The 22,427-nt window shown below is 41.3% G+C and overlaps 2 long non-coding RNA genes across 2 annotated transcripts; both read left to right on the top strand.

Moving 5' to 3' along the window:
- The first annotated feature begins 7,381 nt into the window (after window positions 1–7,381).
- On the top strand, window positions 7,382–9,351 carry LOC140722314 (uncharacterized). Its single transcript, XR_012097578.1, has 3 exons — window positions 7,382–7,526; window positions 7,606–7,680; window positions 9,101–9,351. It is a non-coding gene; the product is annotated as an uncharacterized lncRNA (long non-coding RNA).
- Window positions 9,352–11,345: 1,994 nt separating this feature from the next.
- Window positions 11,346–16,075, top strand: LOC140722313 (uncharacterized). The gene is made up of 4 exons (XR_012097577.1): window positions 11,346–11,406; window positions 12,229–12,336; window positions 14,200–14,289; window positions 15,800–16,075. It is a non-coding gene; the product is annotated as an uncharacterized lncRNA (long non-coding RNA).
- The last annotated feature ends 6,352 nt before the right edge of the window (window positions 16,076–22,427 follow it).

The raw sequence follows: 22,427 nt of genomic DNA, 5'->3' as shown, positions 1-22,427 counted from the left end.
ACTCCAAGTGCGGTCTATCTAGTGTCTTATAAAGGTACAATATTATTTCCTTGCTTTTATATTCTATTCTACTTGAGAGAAATGTCAACATTACATTCGTCTTTTGCTCCCACAGACTGAAGCTCTAAATTAACCTCTGGTAGTCTTTCACGTGTACTCTTAATTCCTTCTGCACCTCTGATGTTTGAAACTTCTCCCCATTTACATAATAGTCCGCATATTGCTCCTTTTTATCGAAATGCGTTATCATACATTTGGACTCTCAGCACTACCTACCACTACACACTTCTTCGTAATATCAGCAAGCTTTGACCATCAAATCCATCATCTGATACACCGAAAGCAATGTGAAAAGCAGCAGTCCCAATACTGATCCCTGAGGAACACCGTGCGTCACTGGCAACTAATCAGAAAGGGCCGCGTTCATTCTCACTCGATGCTTCTTACCGATCAGCCATTCCGTTATCCGTCTCCATTCCTTTCCTAAACGCCATGGGATTTAATCCTGTTAAGTAACCTTTTGTGTAGCACCTTATTAAATGACATCGAAAGTCCAAGTAAATATCCACTGCCTCACCTTTGTCCACTTTACTTATTGCTTCTTCGAAGAACTAACTCTAACATATATATCAGACAAGATTTCCCTCAGCAGAAAACATGCTGTCATTGACTTATGTTATCATTGTTTTCCAAGTACCTCGGAGCATCATCATTTATAAGAGAATCCAACTGTGGATCGGTAAACTGGACTATAATTCTCTCTCCTATCCCTTCATCCTTTCTTAGAGTGATATTTACCATCATTCCTTCCTCCAGGACCATGCCAGAATGAAGTGATTCTTGTAAGGTCACGACCAATGCATCTATTATCTCTTCTGAAATGCCGAAGATGTCCTTACCCTAGAAATTACCTAGGGTTAACTAGGTAGCTCTCTATTTTTCTGAGCTCCATGCACCTGTCCAGGAGTCTGTTGTAAGATGCTAAAGTATCCTCTTTCACCACCGTCGCCGGCAGCCCATTCCACACACTCGCCACTCCCTACATCAAAAAGAATTCCCATGTCATCTCTGTACCTATTCCAAGCACCCTAAAACCCTGGATAAGAAGAAAACCTCTCATAATCTTATACACCTCAATCCTGTCACCACTCATCCTCCGGCGCACCAAGGGAAAAAGGCCGAGATCACTCAACATTTCGCATATGGGATACTCCCTCGTCCAGGCAACATCTTTGTAAATCTTTTCTCCACACTTTCCAAGGCTTTCACATCCTTCCTGTGGTAAGGCGATCATAACTGTGGAAAATACTCTAAGTGGGGTATGAACAGCTTCCAATGTTACTGCAACATTACCTGTCGGTTCCTAAACTCAGTCCCGCGATTTATGAACGCCAATGCACCGGAAACTTACTTAACCATGGAGTCAAACTGTCCAGCATCTTGATTGTCGAAAGGACCCGGACCCCAAGATCCCAGTGATCCTCCGCCCTGTCAAGAGTCTTCCCATTAATACTATATTCTGCTGTGGTATCTGATCTACGTACCAAAATGAACCATCTCACATTTATCTAGGTTGAACCCTATCCGCAACTTCTCAGCCCAGTTTTGCATCCTATCAGTGTCCCGCTGTGCCCTCTGACAGCCCTCCACACTATCTACAACCTTTGTTTCATCAGCAAATTACTAACTCATCTCTCCACTTCCTCCTCCAGAGCATTTATAAAAATCACGAAGAGTATTGGTGCAAGAACAAATCCCTCAGCCACACCACTGGTCACCGACTTCAATACAGAATAGGACTCGTCCACAACCAGTCTTTGCCTTCTTTGGGCAAGCCAGTTCTGAATCCACAAAGCAATGTCCCCTTGGATCCCCTGTCTCCTTATTTTCTCATTAAGCCTTGCTTATTGTACCTTTCTAAATGCCATGCTGAAAACCACGAAGGAAGCTTGACAATTTTGGCAAGGTTTGCACAAGGTAAAATCAAGCGACGTAGTGGGCAAAAAGCTTCTCTTCCAGATGGTCTCAATCCCTTTTATCCCCACTTTGACTGTCAAAATCTGGACGAGACATCAAGAATTCCCGAAGCCCCCGATAATTCTGTGATTTAAGTCTGTGAGGCTGACATGCATTTACCGTTCATGAGGGCAAAGTCACCAAAAGCATCCGGCCTAGAAGGGATATCTGGACATGTAGTTCAGACCTGAGCTGATCAACTGCCTGGCGTGCTCAGGGAGATCGTCAGCATCTTGCTTCGGCAGTCTGATACAGGTACCAGTAAACGTCACATACCGATTTCTTATGAGAACCTGATGATCTGCTTGAAGAACTATCGGTCAGTTACAATGGCAGCAACAATGAGGAAGTGTTTTGAGAATTTGTTAATGGAACATATCAACCTCTGCCTCAGAGGAGACATGTCCGTGTTACACGAGCGTGTCGGTGGACGAACCCAAGTACAGAACACGGGCGCGGAGGCAGATTTGGGAGGCGTTATTGACGTATCGAGAAGAGTCTGTATCGTTATCCGGGAGAGTCTTTACCCGGAGTTCTGGGTTTGGAGAAAATCCAGGAGCGATGTTAGACTTAGAACTGACAGTCCTAAGAACCATGAAACGAGGTTACTCACACCGGAGACGACCAACGAACTAGCAGCTCTTTGTTGTCTTTATCCTGCATTTTCTGATGGAAAGCAGGAGGGCATGGTTAGTGGAATCTGGGAATGATTGGAAGTTAAACGAGGGGAGTGAGGCCCAATTCCGGAGGTAAATAGCAAGGTGAGGTTTGACAGAAAGGACCATGACATCCGATATTTGTCTATTAGAGCAATAGGTTCACTAAAGATGCCATCTTATTGGCTCTTCATATTATCCAGGGACACCTGGGAAGGAAAGATACACACATTATAGGGTTGTTTCTTCACTGCAGTTCAGCATAAAATGCCACCATCCCCTTACAACTGATCAAAAAATTGAAGTCGGTATCCCAATAACTACCTGTACAATTGTATCCTGCACTGCAGACCCAGACAATATGTTCTGAATGACAACAACGTCTGGTCTAAAATCTCCATCACCACTGGTGATCCAAAAGTTTGTGAGCACATCTTCGTGTTTCATTCGCTTTAAACTACACCTCTGCCATTCTCAAATTTGCTGACGACCCTACTGACGTACACCGAATCAAAGTTGATGACACAACAGCATTTTAAATGGATATTAGAAAAGCAGGAGTAGTGGTGCCACAGCTCTAACCTCCTCCTCAAAGTCAGCATGACAAACTGGAGGTATTCAGTTCAGGAGGAGGAAACCAGCGGTCCATGAGTCAGGCCTCAACAGAGCATCAGATGCGGAGATGGTCAGAAATTTCAATTACACCCTGTTATTTTTTCGGAGGACCTGTCGGAGACGCAACACATAACTGCAATTACAGCGACAGCACACAGAGTCCCGAGTTTCTTGGGAGACTTCGAAGACTCGGCATGGTATTTAAAAAAAAAACAAAAAACAATCGAAAGAATTGTAGTAGAAAGTATATTAACAAGCTATATCACAGCTAGGTATGGAAACCTCAATTCTACTGAAGGGAAATCCTACAAAAGGAAGTGGAAATCAATTTACTAAATATGCGAATTTCAGCGTCGTTTTTGGTGACATATACGTACCTTGATAATAGATTAATTTTGTACTAAAAACCCAGAACTAATAAACAAGATCAATAACCTGGGTCTCTGTTCCTCCCTCTGCAACTGGATTATTGACTTCCTCATCGGGGACAACAGGTAGGATCGAAAACAAAATCTCCTCTTCGCTGATAATCAACAATGACACAGCTGTATTGTCCTATATTCTCAAGCAGTGTCCTTTGGTCTCAGACACGAACAACATTGGAAACATGCTCTGGACATCCACTCTGTCAAAGCCTTTCATCATCCGATAGGTTTCAATGAGGTCACCCGTCATTCTGGTGAACACAACCCAGAGCCATCAAACGCTCTTCTTATGAAATGACATTCTAGTGAACCCACTCCATTTTCAGCAGATCCATTCTGAGATAAGTGGCCCAAAACGGCACAGAATATTACAAGTGAGGTCTCACCAGAGCTTCAAATAATCTCAGAATTACATCCATTGCACTTGCCTTAATATCCACAAGCTCACTATCGTTTGGAGAATCCTGCACAAGTGCTCCCAAGCCCCTTTGCGCTTCTTTTCTTTTTTGTATTTTCTCTCCAGTTAGGAAACAGTCAAACCTTTCATTTTTTTTTTCTAGTAAAGAGCATGACCATACACAACCCGAAACTGTACTGCATCTGTAATTTTTTGTCCGCTCTCTTAAGAAAAATTTGTAATTCTGTGGCCTGTCACCTCCTCAAATCTAACTGACCCTCCAGCTACCTTCATATTGTCTGCAAACTTCTGAACAAAGTCATCAACACAATCATCCGAATCATTGACACAGAACATAAAATGAATTGGTCCAAAATCACTAAAATCACCACGTGTCGCCGGCGGCCAACGAGAAAAGAGTCCCTTCATTCCCGATCCTTGCCTACTGCCAATTAGCGACAGCTCTACCCATCCTAGGATATTTCCTTTAATACAATGGGCTTTAACTCGTTAAGCAGCCACATGTGTGGCCAGTTGACGATGGCCGTTTGAAGATCCAAGTACCACAAAATCAACCCATTCTCCTCTGACTATCCTGCTTATTATTTCTTCAAAATAATTACAACAGATTTGTCAGACATTTGTTTATCTTCTGCATTCTCATTGATAATAGACTTCAATATATTTCCAAACACTGAGATCAGGCTAACTGGCGTGTAGTTTCCTCGTTTGTGCAAAAGGCAGGGAAATGGAAAGGCAGCGGATGTGGTAAAACGTCCAAATACCAGCCGCTGAGTTCCGTCCTTAATGAGAGAAGCAACTCTACACTTCTCGATATGTTCTATTCTTCCAAACTTTTACATCTTATGTTTAGATTTCAAACATTTTTAAATTCCAGAATAATTGTTACATCCCGGCACAATACTTTTTAAGAGTAATACTAATAATTCCAGAAACATCTTTAGAAACGACAAACTGGTGATGTTTATAATTTCCAATATATTGATTTACGTTCCATGTTTCTGTTCGATAGGCCACTTGCAGTTACGGCTCTCCGGAAGTGAAGATTCATGTGCTGGTCAGCTAGAGGTTTATTACCGTGGATCTTGGGGCGTGGTTTGCGATGACTCCTGGGATCTGGTTGACGCTAACGTGGTCTGCAGACAACTGGGTTGTGGATATGCTTTGGAGGATAAAACTCATGTTTACTGCGGAAGACGCTCTCTCCCAGTTTTGTTAGATGAAGTGAGATGCTCGGGTAACGAAACGTTTCTCTGGGAATGTCCATCAGCACCATGGGGCGAACATGACTGCAGTCAAAAAGAAGCTGTGACATTGACTTGCTCTGGTAAAGAAAATTTCAATTTGTTAAAATTTTGCAGCACGCGGTGACTACGGAATTGTAATAAATAAACAAAGCAGGAAAGGAGACCATTGGGCCAGGATGAACTGTCAAAATGTTGATAATGCGTGAGAGCACACCTACGCAGAAACAATCAACCTATTCCCTACGTATCTGGAATGTTCATATTTCCCATTACTAATGTCATAACATTAATCACCCTGAGTTCAGTATTGATTCTGCCTAATAACTCTTCTGCCCTCGATCCAGTGTTTCCCCGTTTTCTTTACTCAAGCTAGGCAAGTAAAGAATCACCAGTCTATGCATCGATACAGTTTGATGGTCGACTGATTATTCACCAACTCTTTACACTACTCAAGGAGCTGTGAGAAAGACTGCACTGTGAGGCGTTCTTACAAAAGATAGATTCAAATGTTGAATCCAGATGTTGATTCAAATTCTTTCGACCCATAGAAAAGTGCGCCTGACTAAAATATGCAAGCGACTCTTAAATGCCCGATCTCCTGAGGAAATTCAATTACTTAGCCATGCACTAGGTAGTAGCTGTGAACATACAAGTAAGCAGAGCCAGCTGGTGACGAGAAGTAACATAGCAATCCAAACCAGGAGAGACGGAATAATACAATTTATCAAACTGGAAAATCCAAATTTCACGTAATAAAATCCAAAAAAAAAACAACTAATTGAATTCAAAACCATGCCGTTGTTGTTTTTTCAATTTCAACTGATCCTTTCTCCCCATGTTTCTTTACCTCTGCTTCTCACTTATTAAAGCAATTGGTAAAAAAAAAAATCTGAAGTAAAAGTACCTCTCGAAACAAAATCAACTAGAGGAGCCAACGTTAGAAATTTGATACTGAGACTGGAAGGTTGTAATGTGTCCAGAGAAGACAAATTTTCTATTGAGTTTTAATGCAGCAGAGAAGAATAAACGTGAGATAAGACGATCAGTGTAGTTGTGGCATAATGAAGTAAAGTGCCAAAAAGCCAGAAGCTCATGTGAGGTCAGCTTTTCTGAACTCAAAACACTATTTTCTTTTCAAAATAGTGCAGGTGATCACATTAGAATCTCCAAAGATAATGCCTGGAATACATATAAAATGTTTTTTTTTTAAATCAATCCTAAAATCTGTTTCAAATACTGTTATTGAATCGGGGGATAGAATAAATGAAAATAATATTGTAATTTCACCTTTATTTCATCACAGTCTGCTATTAGTCTGGATTTAGTTGGTGCAGTCTTAAGAATAAGGTACTGAGGTACAGTCAACACATTTAACCACGTACCGCTTTTGCCCCGAAGAGCAAGTGACGGTTTGTCTCGGTACACTTATTTCCAACGACTCAATTCACACTTTTCGTTAAGGACTGAGGACGAACAGTTTCTCCTTGCTCTTCAACTTCTTCCCTTAAGGAATTCAAATATTTACCTTTCTCAATTGTTGGCGAATCCGATGAGATTCCAGTATCAGCTATTCCTTAATTTTCCGTCACAAACCACTTCTCTCCTTTAAGTAATTCAGCACAATATATCACTCCGTGAGTCCTGGTTTCGCTTAATTTTGCTAATCTAGCACTTCCTACTGAATATGCACATTTTATTTGATTGTCCTAGCTCTACACACACACACACACACACACAAAGACGGCTAATTTCTCTTGCTGTAGTAGAAAAAACGCGATTACCATTGTATTCTAATTTTCGAAAACCTTTGTTTCAAATGCATCCTTATCAGAGCACAAAAAGTTGCGCCTGCAGAGCGCAGGTAGTCGATGCGAAGGAAGAATTGAAGTGTGGTACAACGGGACCTGGGGAACAGTGTGCTCCACGGATCTTGATGCCAAATCTGCAGATGTGATTTGCAAACAAATGAAATGTGGACCAATAAAATTTTTTTATCCTGGCTCATATCAATTTGGAAAGGGACTTGGACCTATATGGTTGGATGAGATTGAATGTACTGCACACGAATCGACCCTTTGGCAGTGTCAGTCACAACCGTGGGGAAAACACCAGTGTGACCATTCGGATGACGGAGGAGTTGTATGTGAGGGTAAATAAGAGAGTCTTATATCTATTTACGTTTTACATCTTTTTGTATAAAATCGTCAAAATATCTATTTTGCCAACAGAAACCAACATGACGGAAGGATTCACCGAAAAAGCCTGCTTGCAAGAAAACACATTCTCCTCTTTTCCTTCAGAAGGTAACGAATTCGAAACGCCTTTGCTGAAATCAGAAAACCTTGTATAAACGTCGCTATTAGAAAAATGAATTTCGTTCCTTTTGCCCTCTACGAAATTGTGCCCGCATTGACTAGAATCCTGGTTTCCCTTGACTCTGTTCAGCATTGCCAAATGGGAGTGTCTAGTGAAAAATTCCATTCCCAGACAGAAGATAGAGGGAGTTAATTGGAAATAATTGGGAGCATTTGTTATCTGGCAAGATTATAAATGACATGCCGGAATTGTCTTATGGCCAGCTGGACGGACTTGGGAATCGGTATTACCTGGGAAGGAGGGAAGTGAACGATGGAATGTATGGGGATATTAAAAGGTGAGAGACATTGCTGGTTTGATCAAAATAAATGAAGCAAATATATGTAAACCGAGGGATTCATAAATGCGGTCGGGCTACAGGCAATATAGAGAGATGAATAAAGGCTGCGATCAATAGATAAAGATATCTATTTGGTTGGAAATATGAGAAAAGGAAACATCAAGGCATTTTGTGTTACATTACCAAACTAACACAAGTGGTTAACTAAATGGAACATAGGACGACGTATGTTCAAAGCCCACAATTTATGGTTGGAGTTGAAAGATATGCATGAGCTGTATTCGACTATTTTCTTCGCCGGCATGAACTAAAGACAGAAAAACGGCGGCTGATAGTGTCTTCATGGTCTGGTTGAGCATTTCGTGATGAAGTATGAATTGAAGAGGAAGGTCTGTGACTTGCCTTCATTAATCGGACACTGATGGTAAGAATAAGATATGATGCGTGTTCATTCAGCAAGGAATTGACTGCAAAAAGTGTTTGTGGATATGTAAGGCAATGATTTCACATTATTTATATTGCCATTCGTTGCATTTCAAGAAGCATGTGGGGGCTATAAATGAGACGTACTCAGAGTCTGCCTGGATACGAAAGGACGGAAACACTTCAGACTCATTCTGCGGACCTAAAATTAGTCCTAATAGATGCATAATATTAGGTGAGACAGGTCAGGTAGAGAGTCTGAATCATTGTAAAAAAAATACCAAATATTAACGGACGTATTTAAGGTGACAGACGACGGCTTAAATGAAGTGTTAGAGGAAAATCTTTATTCGTAAATTGAGCATGATGTTGCTTGGAACGGGCTTTGAGGAGTGATATAGAAATATTTACAATTACCGTCTTTGATAGGCTTTCCGCTGGAGTAGGCAAGTGTAAATATTTGACCGATATCGATTATATGAGGCGGAAGAGAGGTGGCATAATTTGCATAGTGTTGGATTAAGAAATGGTGTGCCGAGGTGCCTGCCCTTGCGTTCTATAATTAGTTCTATTTTCTCTCTGACGAACTTCAGATTCCCAGGTTAAGTATTAAATACATTTTCATTTTATTCTTTCATACCTAGATGTTCCATTGCAACTTGTTGGCGGCAGTCACAACTGCTCCGGAAAGCTTGAGATACGGTTTAATAAAAGTTGGGGCACGGTGTGTGACGACTCTTGGGATCTGGCCGATGCCAATGTAGTCTGCAGACAGCTAGGGTGTGGCCTTGCTCTCTGGCCTCCAGAAGATGTTAAAATGACCCAGGTAGCCGCTGCTGTCTGGCTTGATGAAGTAAAATGCACCGGAAGTGAATCGTTTCTGTCCAGCTGTCGTTCCTCATCATTTGGTCAACACGACTGTGATCACAAGGAAGATGTCATCGTTCTTTGTTCTGGTATGCTTTGGGCTTTGTCTGACATTTCAATTTCTCTCCAACTGATTTGTAAATTTCGTAATTAGAAACATCAAATATAAACACCAACAGAGATGCGTTTGTTGAAACTTCTTTTCAATCTGTACACAGGTTCCAGAGTGACTCCTGCTGAACGCAACAATTCAGGTATGGATTTTGACGCTTAAATATCGCATTTATGCTGCAGATATCAAGAATTGATTATTCGTATTTCCTAACTGCTAAGTTCACAAGAGATGATTTGGAAACTGCATGGGACCTTGATTGTCTCGCCAATAATTTTAAGCAGGAATATGCAGAATTCTTAAAAACTTGAACTCCACTCCCGTTCAAACATTTTTTGTGACTCAAATTGTAGCACATTCGATACTCTTGAGAAAGTTTTGATTTTTGCAGATAGTAAAAATTAAAGTTAAAAGGAAATTTGTTATCAGATATCCATATATCGTCATATACTGCCTTGAGATTCATTTTCGTACGGCATTCAGTGTACATACATAGAGACATAACAGAAATTCTAAAGAAATTCTCAAAAACAAGCGCGGAAAAATAACAAACACCAAAAGGCAACGAAGTACGCAAATGGAAAACCAGCAAAAATGTCAACAAATGGATCAGTAAAAATTAATACTGAGAACAAGAGTTGTGTAACCCTTGAAAGAAAATACAGGTTGTGGAATCTGTTCACACACTGGAATAATTGAAGTTACGCACCCTAGCAGGATCATAGCAGTTGATAGATAATACCTATTCCTGAGCCCAGTTGTGTGGACCCAAGGCTCCGGTATATCCTTCCTGATGACATCAGCGCTAAGAGTGCATGGCCTGATGAGTATTTAGTCATCCTGCGACAGCGCAGCATGTAATGTGTGCTCAACGGCAGTATAGTTGAATAATATTTTGGACCCGAAATAATATTCAAGATTTGGTGACGATCTGTAAGAGTGCAAGTGCTCAGTCTTATTTTTGAACCCTTAATGCATGCGTTGAGGAAGAAGTATCAAGGCTATGAGGTCCTATTTCCTCTGTTTTGCTCTGACTTCACAAAGACCAACATCGCATGTGGACCTGGCCTATAAATGCATATTTGGAATGAAATCAATTGCACTACTGCTAGTTACATACAGACTGCCAGCAGTAATAATCAGCAGCTTACCAACATTTTCTGGATCCATTGCGTGTCGTATGGGTTGACTTCATCGAGATAGCTCACTCCACTCCCACAGCATTCTCTCCTCAGCACTCCCACAATGTCCTACCTCACTCCCCTTCCACAGTTCCCTCCTAACCCCTGTGGCCCTCCCTCTTCGCCACAGCTGAGGGGAATGTGGTAGGTGATGGAAGAAAGGAGAGTAACGGAGGTCCAAGAGTGACACTATCTTTAAAATTATTATTTAAATTATTAGCTAATTATTAGCTAAATCTCTGTTTGCTGATTAGAGGCGGATAAGAGAAAAAAACCCATAGATAAGTACGTTGAAATAATTTCTTCCTGGAATTGTTTTCATAAAATTAAACTCACTTCCCTTCTTGCTGTTCCAATCCAGCAATGTGAGGGAAAATAGAATTTGAACACGACGTTGCTTGGGGTGTTTATCCTGATTTGATACCAGGTGGCTGGAGAGAACGTTTATTGCTCTGGGAAATACTTCTGACATATCCGGCTTTATTGTGAAATAGTCCTTTTGTTTCCGCTCCGCTCTTTCTCTCATGAAATGTATAGGGATATAACTTTCAAAAATCGTGATAACTGAATATATGATTAAATTCATTAAACATCGCTCAAAATTTCGATGCATTGGATCTATAGTGTTTGTTTTCTGTTTATTGAAATAGATGTTTTTACGTTTCGTTTAAAGCTTTTGGAAACTGGACCCCATCCATCATGGTTACTGAATGCATAATTCTTGGATTTATATTCATCATTGAGTTTTTAATACTGTTCACGATAACGTGGAGACAATCAGCAATCAGTGGTGAGGGGCAATCTTTATATCGACCTTTTATTGTGACGCTTTCAGTTTGTTGAGGTCTTCCCAAAAAATATTTTTGTGCAGAAAAGACTAAATTAAATATGTTTTCACCGCTTTAGTTCGAAATTAATTTGACTTCTGTGAGACATTTATAATGGTGGCTTTCACTGTCCCTTACTGTTCGTGGATTAATGATAACTTTTCATTATGCAGTAATGGAAATTGAAGGTTAAATCTGATTTGGTAAGTGGCTGCTTCACTGTTTATTTCACTGTAATACATCCATGCGTTGAACATCTGGACGTATAAGTTTTAAAAATCTGCTGTGTATTCTCGAATATTCTGATTCGGTTCTCCCAATCGAAGTAAGAGAATGCATTTTCCCCATTCCTTTTCTTCTTATGATTTTATCATTGAATATTCGCGATGCTTTTAAATTTCTTTGACACAGCCAAACTTTCTCTGTTAGGTGCTGGAGTGACGTGTGAATTTCCATCCTGTCTTCATCCGCTGCCATACTGATGGCATCTACATCTATCTAATAATAATATTAAACTCGTCTTCGATTCAAATGTGATGTGTATTCATTATGAAACAAAGATCGGAAATATACTCGTTCTTCTGTACCTTTCCCTTCGTCCTTCTGATGTCAAATTTATTCGGTTGATTGGCCAGGGATATGATGCACACATCAGTCCGATTCAACGATCACGTTCCCTGACTCTTCAAATTGACTAAGATCATTTTAATTTATTTTAATTTAATCATAATATTCGTGTACAAATTCGTTGATGCCGATGTTCATCTCAACTCCCTCTTCATTAGGTACACTAATGAGTGGCCAAGGATTACCTATTGACTTTTACCAAGCAATTTATGAGGAAATTGAGAATATTCCACCATTCAAGAATTTTTCTGAGATGCAAGATTCAGGTCTGTATTATGACACAAAGTCCGTGATGTACAAATTGATACCGTCTCAATTCATCCAATATTGTTATCAAAATCAAGGAACAACAAAAACTCACGGCTCTGTAGGTACTTCAGAAATGAAATTGTAACAAAAATAATAATGGGGTATCATACAATAAAAACAAGAGATTCTGCGGATGCTGAAAATCTTGAGCAAAGCACACAGTATTCTAATGGAACTCAGCAGATCAAGGTGCACCTATGGTAGAGAATGAACGGTCAACATTTAGAACCAAAACATTTTATTGGCTCTGTGAAGGAGTTACAGAAGCCAAAATAAGGAGCTGGAGCATGGGACAGGAGGGTAGGTTGGTTGGTTGGCGAGATCGGATGAGAGGCAAGGAACCCTTATAGAACATGGGAAATTAAGTCAGAAGCTTCGAGGGCATAAAGACGTGTGGTAAATAGACGATGAAAATGCATATCTATTGTTCCGTAGCACAATAGATATGAATTGTGAGGGATGCTGTGAACCAGGTTTCAGCTATCTCAGTCTGGAGTCTGGAGTGGTATGATATCACTCACGATCATTGTACGGAACCTCAATTAATAATACAAATCTGAAGCATACACTGCCAGCATCTGCTGATATAATCCTCAGAGTATTAGAGGCATTTCCTTTCCTCTTTCCTGAAACAACTAGGATTTTTTCAGCAATTTCAAAGAGCCTTCTTTCTAAACTTTTCTCTGTTCGGCAATAGAATGTAGAACAGAGAACACTGAACATGGAGCAAAATGGCACAGTACGGTTCATTACGCTCACGATGTTGGGCCGACCTGTTAACTTACACGGGATCAATTTTGCTCTCCCATCCTACACATTCTTTAGTTGCTTTCACATAAAGCAATTGACCACACGTGGCCACATAAAAAGTTTTCTAAATGGCCCTAATATATCTATCTCCAATACCAGCCTCGAAAGGGCGTTCCCCGCTTTCACCCCTAGCAAAATTACCACTGACAACACTGCATTATTTCTTCGAATCAAATTAAAGGTAGCTCCCTCATATCAGCCATTTCCGATCTTGGAAAAGGCTCTGAGGAGGAGCACTCTATACCGAACAATCTGTAATTAAAAACTGTGTGCCCTACTTCGGGCATCATTCTGTTAAATCTCTTCTACACCGTCTCTGAGGATTCATGCCGTTCTAAAAATGAGCTGACCAGAAGTGAATGTGATATTCTAAGCGTGATTTAATCAGGTAAATTATTTCACAGACTATCCTCCGGAATAATTTACCCACCACGAACTATGGCTCACTCTTCCAAACTTTCCAGGGTCATGCCTACTCACATTCTAGTACGAAGACATTAACTAGAAACGTGAACTCATTCTCCCTCTGAACATGTTCTGCTAACTGGATGACGACTTCAGTCACTTTAGCTCATTTTACTTCTACTTAGTATATCGACTGAACTGTAACCGAACATTAACTGTCCCCACTTAAAGAAAAGCCGTGATAAGTACCCTTTCATCGTATTACTTTATCAGTCTATCTATCTTTCATTCTATATATTGTTCTCATTCACCTGCTGCAGGATTGCCGTAGTTATCTTCATTCGTCAATGATAGCGTTTCCAAAAGCAATACGCACACGAGTTCGCAATAAAATCGATTCCATGTACACATTTAGATTATTTTATTATCAATTCAAGGCGGAACACACATCTTCCTTTTATCTTCCATTGAAGAGTATTCAAGGATTATGCCATGTATGGTAATGATGATACTGTCATTGATGTAATGATCGAATGATGTGTTCATTACAAAAACAATAAAAATACCAAGTAAATACCTTGAATATCTATTTCTTTGAATTTTAGTTACTGGATCCAGTCATTCCATTAATGAAGTCGAATGTCACACCGACGACGATCTATATAGTACATGTCATGCTCCACAAGACCCTGAAGGTTTGTTTTACAATATTCACGGTCGGTACACTTATTTTCATTTTGCCGTACTTTAGTTCAATCTGTCTGTGATCATAAACCGGCAAAGAAAATTGTCGTCACATGTGCGTATTGATGTGATTGAACAATCTCGTGGTTTTATGAGGGTCTTGCGTTACAAGAAGCGTGTTATTAAAGCCTGTAGTCAGCATTCAATTTAACAAAGGTCTGAATTACCCCTTTTAAATCACTTTGAATTATAGGCCTTTAAATATGAAATAAACGAGCATGTTTGGAGTATGACAAAATAGGTCATCATCCCAAGTAATTTGCTGCACAGCGGCAATCGTCAGAAATAACGCTTTATATATAATCGCTCCCTGACCTGGTTCCTGACGATCGCAATGATGTTGTGAGTGCCATAAGTTATTCCTTAGACTGTGTGAAAATGACGGACAGTGGTTGTCCTGATTTTCTGCTAGGCGGGGAAAAACTAAATATGTCAGGGATGGGTTAAGAAGAGGAGGAGGGGCATTAACGGAAGCTCAGAGAAGGCAATGCTCACGCCATTAGGTTGGAGGACACCCAGCTGGTATCCAAGCTGAGTGTGGATTCATTTTGACAGTAGAGGAGGCCATGGATAGACAAATCAGAATGGGAATGGACAGTAGAGGAGGCCATGGATAGACATATCAGAATGGGAATGGACAGTAGAGGAAGCCATGGATAGACATATCAGAATGGGAATGGGCAGTAGAGGAGGCCATGGATAGACATATCAGAATGGGAATGGACAGTAGAGGAGGCCATGGATAGACATATCAGAATGGGAATGGACAGTAGAGGAGGCCATGGATAGACAAATCAGAATGGGAATGGACAGTAGAGGAAGCCATGGATAGACATATCAGATATCAGATATCAGATAGACAAATCCCAATTTGATATTTCTATCCATGGCCTCCTCTACTGTCAAGATGAAAGCACACTCAGGTTGGAGGAACAACTCCTTATATACCGCTGGGTAGCCTTCAAACTGATGGCATGAACATTGACTTCTCCAACTTCAGTTAATGCCCCTCCTCCCCTTCGTACCCTATCCCTGATATATTTAGATTCCCCCACCCTCTTTTTTTCTCTGTTTCTGCCCATCACTCTGCCTGTTCTCCATCTCCCACTGGTGCACCCCTCCCGCTTTCTTTCTCCCTAGGGCTCCCGTCCTATGATCCTTTCCCTTCTCCAGCTCTGTATGCCTTTTGCCCATCACCTTTCCGGCTCTCAGCTTCACCCCACCCACTCCGGTCTTCTCCTATCATTTCTCATTTCCCTCTCCCCTTCCTACTTTCGAATCTCTTACTATCATTCCTTTTAATTAGTCCTGACGAAGGGTCTTGGCCCGAAACGTAGACACTGCTTCTCCCTATAGATGCTGCCTGGTCTGCTGCGTTCCACAAGCAGTTTGTGTGTGCTGTTTGTTTGGTGAAACTGTGTTTTGTGCTCAATTTGACGCCAGTAATTTTCTCTATAACAGAGCCCAAGTCCTAGGTTCACTTACATCTGGCTTTCCGTGTTTTCTCTTCGACTGACAACAACGATGAAATGAACGACAACAGTTCAGGATTTCCAAGTCACTTGCAGCTCGAATCGTCAACTGTTTATTCCCATCCTTCACATCAGCCCGATGAAGACCGAAAAACAAACTCTTTTGCTTGCACTTTCTATATGTTATTGTCTGTGAAGTACGCTGTTGTAGAGTTGTTCAATATAGGCACAATCAAGTGTGCCGTAGTCAAATATTAGCGACAGGCTCTGGAACTGCTATAATAAATGAGGGAAGAATTCCATATGATGCTTTTGAATTAAATTGCACATTTCTATTGAGGTAGCATACCTTAGCGATGCTTGTAATCCATTTTAAAGTTAATGTCACTGTCAGTGCGATTACATTGCACTCTTAAAATCTGGACACTTTAATATATTCACGAAAATATTATTCTTATCGGTATCAGAATTTAATTGCAATCCCTTTTATACAACAAGAAATAACTTTGATTTATTTGGCAGGCCAAATTTATAAACAAGTGCACAACTTCTTTTATTATTTACAGTATTGATTTCACATCAAATAAAATGTAGTACACTGACAGCATGTCCTTTCCTCCAATCCAGAAAGATGAATATGCTGGTTTTCAGATTGTTATTTTCTATTGCTCTGTTCCCACTAACGGACATATTGATGAAAACATAGGAACTCGGAAATCTACGGCACATTATAGGGTCTTTGGCATAGAGTGTTGTACCCATCATATAAACTGCTCAGGAAACTGCCGAGAATTTCCTTACAGCATGGCTCTCTATTTTCCGAGCTTCATCTACTTATCTCTCTTAAAGGAACCTATTTAATCAGCATCTCCCACCTTTGTTGGCAGTGCTTTCTACTCACCCGCCACTCTCTGTGTGAAAAATATACCTCTGAAATTTCCTGTCTACCTTCTTCTAAGCACCTTAAAACTATGTCAACTCATGGTAGCCATTTAAGCTCTGGGTGAGAAAAAGCCTTTGGCTATCCGCACGATCAATTCTTCTCAGCTTCTTTTACACCTCCGTCAGGTCACCTCTCTTTCTCCCTCGCTTCAAGGAGAAAAGGCCAAGTTAACTCAACCTGTTCTCAGAAGGAATTCACTCCACTCCCGCAACCTCCTTGTAAACTTCTTCTACACTCTGTCCATGATATCCACATCTTTCCTGCAGAGAGATGATCAGAAATGAACGTAGTACTCCAAGTGGGGTCTAACTATGGTCTTCCCTTGCTGTAACATTACCGCAAGGCTCTTGCATTCACTCAGTCCCACGGTTGATGAGGACCATCACGCTATGCGCCTTCTTATCAACACTGTCAACCTGCGCAGCAGCTTTGCCTGTCCTATGGGGAGGGAGCCCAAGCTCTCGTTGATCCGCAACACTGCCAAGACACTTATTATTAATAAAACATTTTCTTAAAATATGACCTACTATTATGAACTGCTTCACACATCTGAGCTGAACTCCACCTTCCACTTCCCAGCCCAGTTCTGCTTCCTATCAATGCCCCGCTGTAACTTCTGACAAACCTCCAGACTATCCAGTACAACACCAACTTTTGTATCATCAGTAAACTTGCTACCCACCCACACCCCCCCCCCCCTACCCCAACTTCGACTTGCTCATCCAGGTCATTTATAATATTTACAAAGAGGAGAGGTTCCTGAAAAGATCACTGTGGAACCCTACTGGTCACCGTCCTCCATGCAGAATATGAACCATGGACAATCGTCACTTCCGTTTTTTGGCAATCTAATTCTGGATCCACAAAGCAATGTCTCCTTGATCCTACGCCTCATTACTTTCTGAATGAGCCTCGCATGGGGGACCATATCAAGTGCGTTACTGAAATCGTTATAATCCTTAGAGTATCCACTGCTCTACCTTTATCAATGTACTTTGTTACATCATCAAATTAATTCAGACAGTTTCATTAGGCATCTGCCCTTGAAAAGGCCATGCTGACTATGCTAAAGCACATTATGTCCCTCCAAATGCTCATCAATCCTGGTTTTCAGTATCCTCTTCAATAACTTGCCCACCACTGAAGCAAGACTCATTGGTCTATAATTTATGATCTCTTCTCTCTTTCTTGTACACAAGAACAACGTTTACAAGCATTCAATCCTATGGCTCCTATCCCGTTCCTGCTGCCGATAAGTCACCGACAGTGTCTCAGCAATCCCTTCCCTCGCTTCCCACAGTAGTCTGGTGTGCAACTCATCCGGTCCCGGCGACTTATCTAACTTAATAACTTCAAAATCTCTAGGGCATCCTCTTTCCTAATGTTTATACACTCAAGCGTTTCAGTCCGTTTCACTCCCCACAAGTCCCAAGGTCGTTTTCACTGGTAACTACTGAAGCAAAGTATTCTTAAAGGGCCTCTGCTAGATCCTCCAGCTCCATGCGCATGTTTCCACTTTCACTCATGATTGGTCTTACACTCACAAGGCTCATCGACTTGCTCCTCACATACTTGTAGAATGCCATGGGGTTTTCCTTAATCCTGCTCACCAAGGCCTTCTCGTGGCTCCTTCTAGCTCTCCTAATTTCATTTTTGGGCTGCTTCCTGGCACCCTTATAATTTTCTAGAGTTGAAAAAGTACATAGTTTCTTGAAACTTTCACAAGCATTTTTTCTCTTCTTAACTAGATTTTCTACAACTTTTCGCAAATTGTTTGCTTCTATTTCGCTCATGCACCATGGTAAAGGAGATAGATTTGCGATCATTACCTCCAAAATTCTCTTCCACCGAGACGACGTTAATTTTCCAATACCAGATCAGATACAGCCCTTCCTGCAATTGGTTTACCTACATATCCTGTCAGGAAACCTTTCGGAATACTCTTAGCAAACTCCATTACATCAAAACTGCTTGCTTTAAGGAGGTGACTGTCAATATTATGAAAGTTAAGATCACCCATCACAACAACCCTATTATTCTTGCAGCGTTTCAGAATCTGCCTCCCCAACCGTTCCTCAATACTTCTGTTACAATTGCGGGGTTAGGGTGTTAACTACAAAAACAACTAGTAGTGTTATTTTCCCATTCCCGTTTCTGACTTCCATTCACAATGACTCAGTGTACAGACCCTTCATGACTTCCACCTTTTCTGCAGCCGTGATAATAGCCCTGATTAGTAGTACCACTGTCCCACCTCTTCTCCTCCCTCCCTGCCCCTTTTGAACTATCTGACTCCCGGAACACTCAGCAGTTATTCCTGCCCCGAGAGATCCAACATTCGGTAATGGCCAAAATATCACAGTTTAACGTATTGATCCAGGTTCATCCGCCCTGCCCTGTTTATGGTTCGACCTGCATTAAAATAGTCACATTTCCGACCATCGAGCTCAGTGCTTCATTACCTGTCATTCCTTGTACGGCAACCGACCCATCCTCTGCCTCTTCACTTCAGCGTCAGCAAACTTCCCTTCCAGGATATTGATTCCCTTCCAGTTCACATGCCTCGCGTCACACTTGTAAAGGCCACTCCTTTCCCAGAGAGGATTCCAATGATCTGAGAATATAAAACCCTGCACCATCTCCCAAGTCACCTATTCATCTACCTATATTCCTGTTGTGACCTTCTCCAGCTCCTGGCACCGGGAGTAATCCGGAGATTACCACCTTGGAGGTCCTGCTCTTCAGCCTCCCTCCTGACTCTCTAAACATACTGCCCGGGCCTCTGCCTCTCTCCTGCCTATGTCATTGGTACCAACATCTACCGCGACCTCTGGCTGCTCACGCTCATTTTCAAGAATATTCTGCAAACTTCCGGAGACATCCTGGAGGCAACACATTACTCCGGCTTCCCTTTTGCTGCCGCAGAATCTCCTATCAGACCCCCTAATTATCCAATCCCCTATGACTATTGCTCCGCTTGAATTCACCTTACCGTTCTGAGGATCAGAGCTGACCACAGTGTCCAGCTATGTCATCGCCCTCAGCAGTATCCAAAGGGGTTTACATGTTGCTGAGGGAAACGGCTACAGAAAGAACCTGCACTTACTCACTTCTTCCTTTACCTCTCTCGGTGTTCATACATCGATTGCCCGAATTCTGCCCTCTGGGTGTAACCACCTGCCCAATAGTTCCATCTATTAAATGCTTTGTCTCCCCAATGGTCCTAAGCTCACCCAACACTAGCTCCAGCTTATTAATGCGGTATTTCATGAGCTGGAGTTAATTGCACCTCGCGTATGTCGTCATCCGGGGGATCCTGAGGTTCCATGATTTTCCACATCCTACAGGAGGAGCATTCCACTACCATCCTGCCTGCTTTGTACAATGGGCAACCACGACCAAGTTCTCTAATGTATTTCTTTGGCTTCTGTTTCGTTTCATCCACGCCACATGAGACAAAGCATGAAGCCCCTAGTCTCACCGGGGGCCTACACAAGACAATGCCATCCCGCTTGCCACTTCCATACTTTTATTGAATTCAAAGAGCGCTGTTCCAACACTAACTGGCTCTCTGGAATGTCCCCAAAGCTCTCTTTTTATACTAGATTCGCCGCTGATCAGTAGCCCCCTATTTTTCTAAGCTTCATGTACCTATCCAAAAGTCTCTTAAAAGACCCTATCGTATTGCCTCCACCAACGTTTCCGACAGCCCATTCCACGCAGTCACCACTCTCTGAGTGAAAAACGTACCCCTGACATCTCCTCGGTGCCAACTCCCCAGCACCTTTAACCATTGTGGCAACCATTTCAGCCCTGGGAAGAAGCCACACTTTCAATGCCTCTATCATCTTGTACACCTCCATCAGGTACACCTCCATCGGGTCACCTCTCATCCTTCGTCGCTCCAAGGAGAAAAGGCCAGTTCATTCAATCTGTTTTCACAAGACTTGCTCCACAATCCAGACAGCATCCCTGTAAATCTCCTCTGCACCCTGTCTATGATTTCCACGCGTGAATACTGAAGATCTCACATTCAAAATCAGGATTATTTCCCCTGACATATGTCGTGAAAGGTCTTGTTTTGCGCAGCAGTTCACAGCAATATTACATTATTCACTGCAATAAGAAATTTCCTACGTCTGCGTCGTGAATGCATTGCAGAAGCGTTGATGATCTGCATCCATGTCACGACTCCACAGAACGATAGAGATCGGAGTTCGTTAATGGTCTGTGCTCCACAAGGATCGATGTGCCTAGTTAAATAACCACATGAAGAAATATGCTGTAAAATAAATACTGCAAGAAGTGATCAAAATATTGAGGTAGTGTCAATGAGTTATTGATCCGTTTAGAAATCAGATGGAAGATTGGAAGCAGCTACTACTAAAATGTTGATGTGTATTCTCACGCTCCTGTTCCACCTCCCTGATGGTGTTATTGCACAGAGGGCATATCCTTGGTGCTGGGAATCCTTAATAATGGATACTGCCTTCTTGATGGATCTTACTAATTTTCCTAATCAACTGCATGACAATCCCCCATGACTATTGTAACATTGCCCTCTATCTCCCATTGTAATTTGTGGACCACATACTTTACTACTGCTTGGGTGGTCTCTATACAATTCCCATCAGGGACTTTTTTTTACATTTGCTGTTCCTTAATTCTAGCCACAAATTCTACACCTTCCAACCCTATGCCACCTCTTTCTAATTATTTTATTTAATATTTTAGAAACAGGGCCACATAACCCCATTACCAGCTTGTTCTTTCAAGAAACTTAGAAATACCTGGGAAACAAGAGGACCTGCAGATGCTAGAAATCTAGAGAAATACACACAAATTGCTGGAGGAGCTCAGCATGTCAGGTAGCATCTATGGATGGGAATCAACATTTCGGGCCAAAACCCTTCATCAGGACTCTTGATACCCACGTATCTGGAAAATCAACAAGCAAAGACAATAGAAAGTAGTATAAAAATCAGGAGAACCTTTGACAAAATTTAGTTCAAGGCTTAAAAAAAAAACCCTGCCAAACAGAGTTCAATAGTTAACAAATACAACAAAGGAAATAAACACTTCCATCAATGGCTTTTTAAAATGAAAATATCTTGGTCCCATTTCAGTCAGAAAAAGAATTGCAAAGATAAATAAGAACTGAAATGACAACTTTAGAAAAGCCTATTTAAACTCAAACTCTATTTAAGTAGATTAACACTACCTTAGACAGAAGGAGGAAGCTGAATAACACAAATGAAAAAAAATCACACAACAGTCAGATAAAATTTCTAAGTGTATATCTTCATCAAAAATGAGAAGGATCCAATGCTCCATGTGTGTAAATGCAATTGTGATAAGAGATACAGACCAGAAAACTTAAATGAGAGGCTAACCCAGAAAAATAAATCATTTATAGGCAAGAAAACATTAACAATGAGTATGACCCTCCATGGGAGACATCCCAACAATCTGAGCAGACTAGATGTTGACAAGAAAGCACCGAGCACCTGACTGAGATTTGGAGACGTCTTCCTAGAAAAAGAGGGGTTCCTTGCAGAAATACAGGACAAGATGATTAACAAAGAGAAAAATAAAACAAAAAAATACATACAATACAAACAAACAAGGCAATACGCAGAAAATGCAAAGAGAAACCAGACACAATCCAACACAT

Source organism: Hemitrygon akajei, unplaced genomic scaffold (assembly GCF_048418815.1).
Source record: "Hemitrygon akajei unplaced genomic scaffold, sHemAka1.3 Scf000074, whole genome shotgun sequence".
NCBI lineage: Eukaryota > Metazoa > Chordata > Chondrichthyes > Myliobatiformes > Dasyatidae > Hemitrygon > Hemitrygon akajei.
Note: the sequence above shows the minus strand (reverse complement) of the source record. Positions and strands in the feature narration are given on the sequence as shown.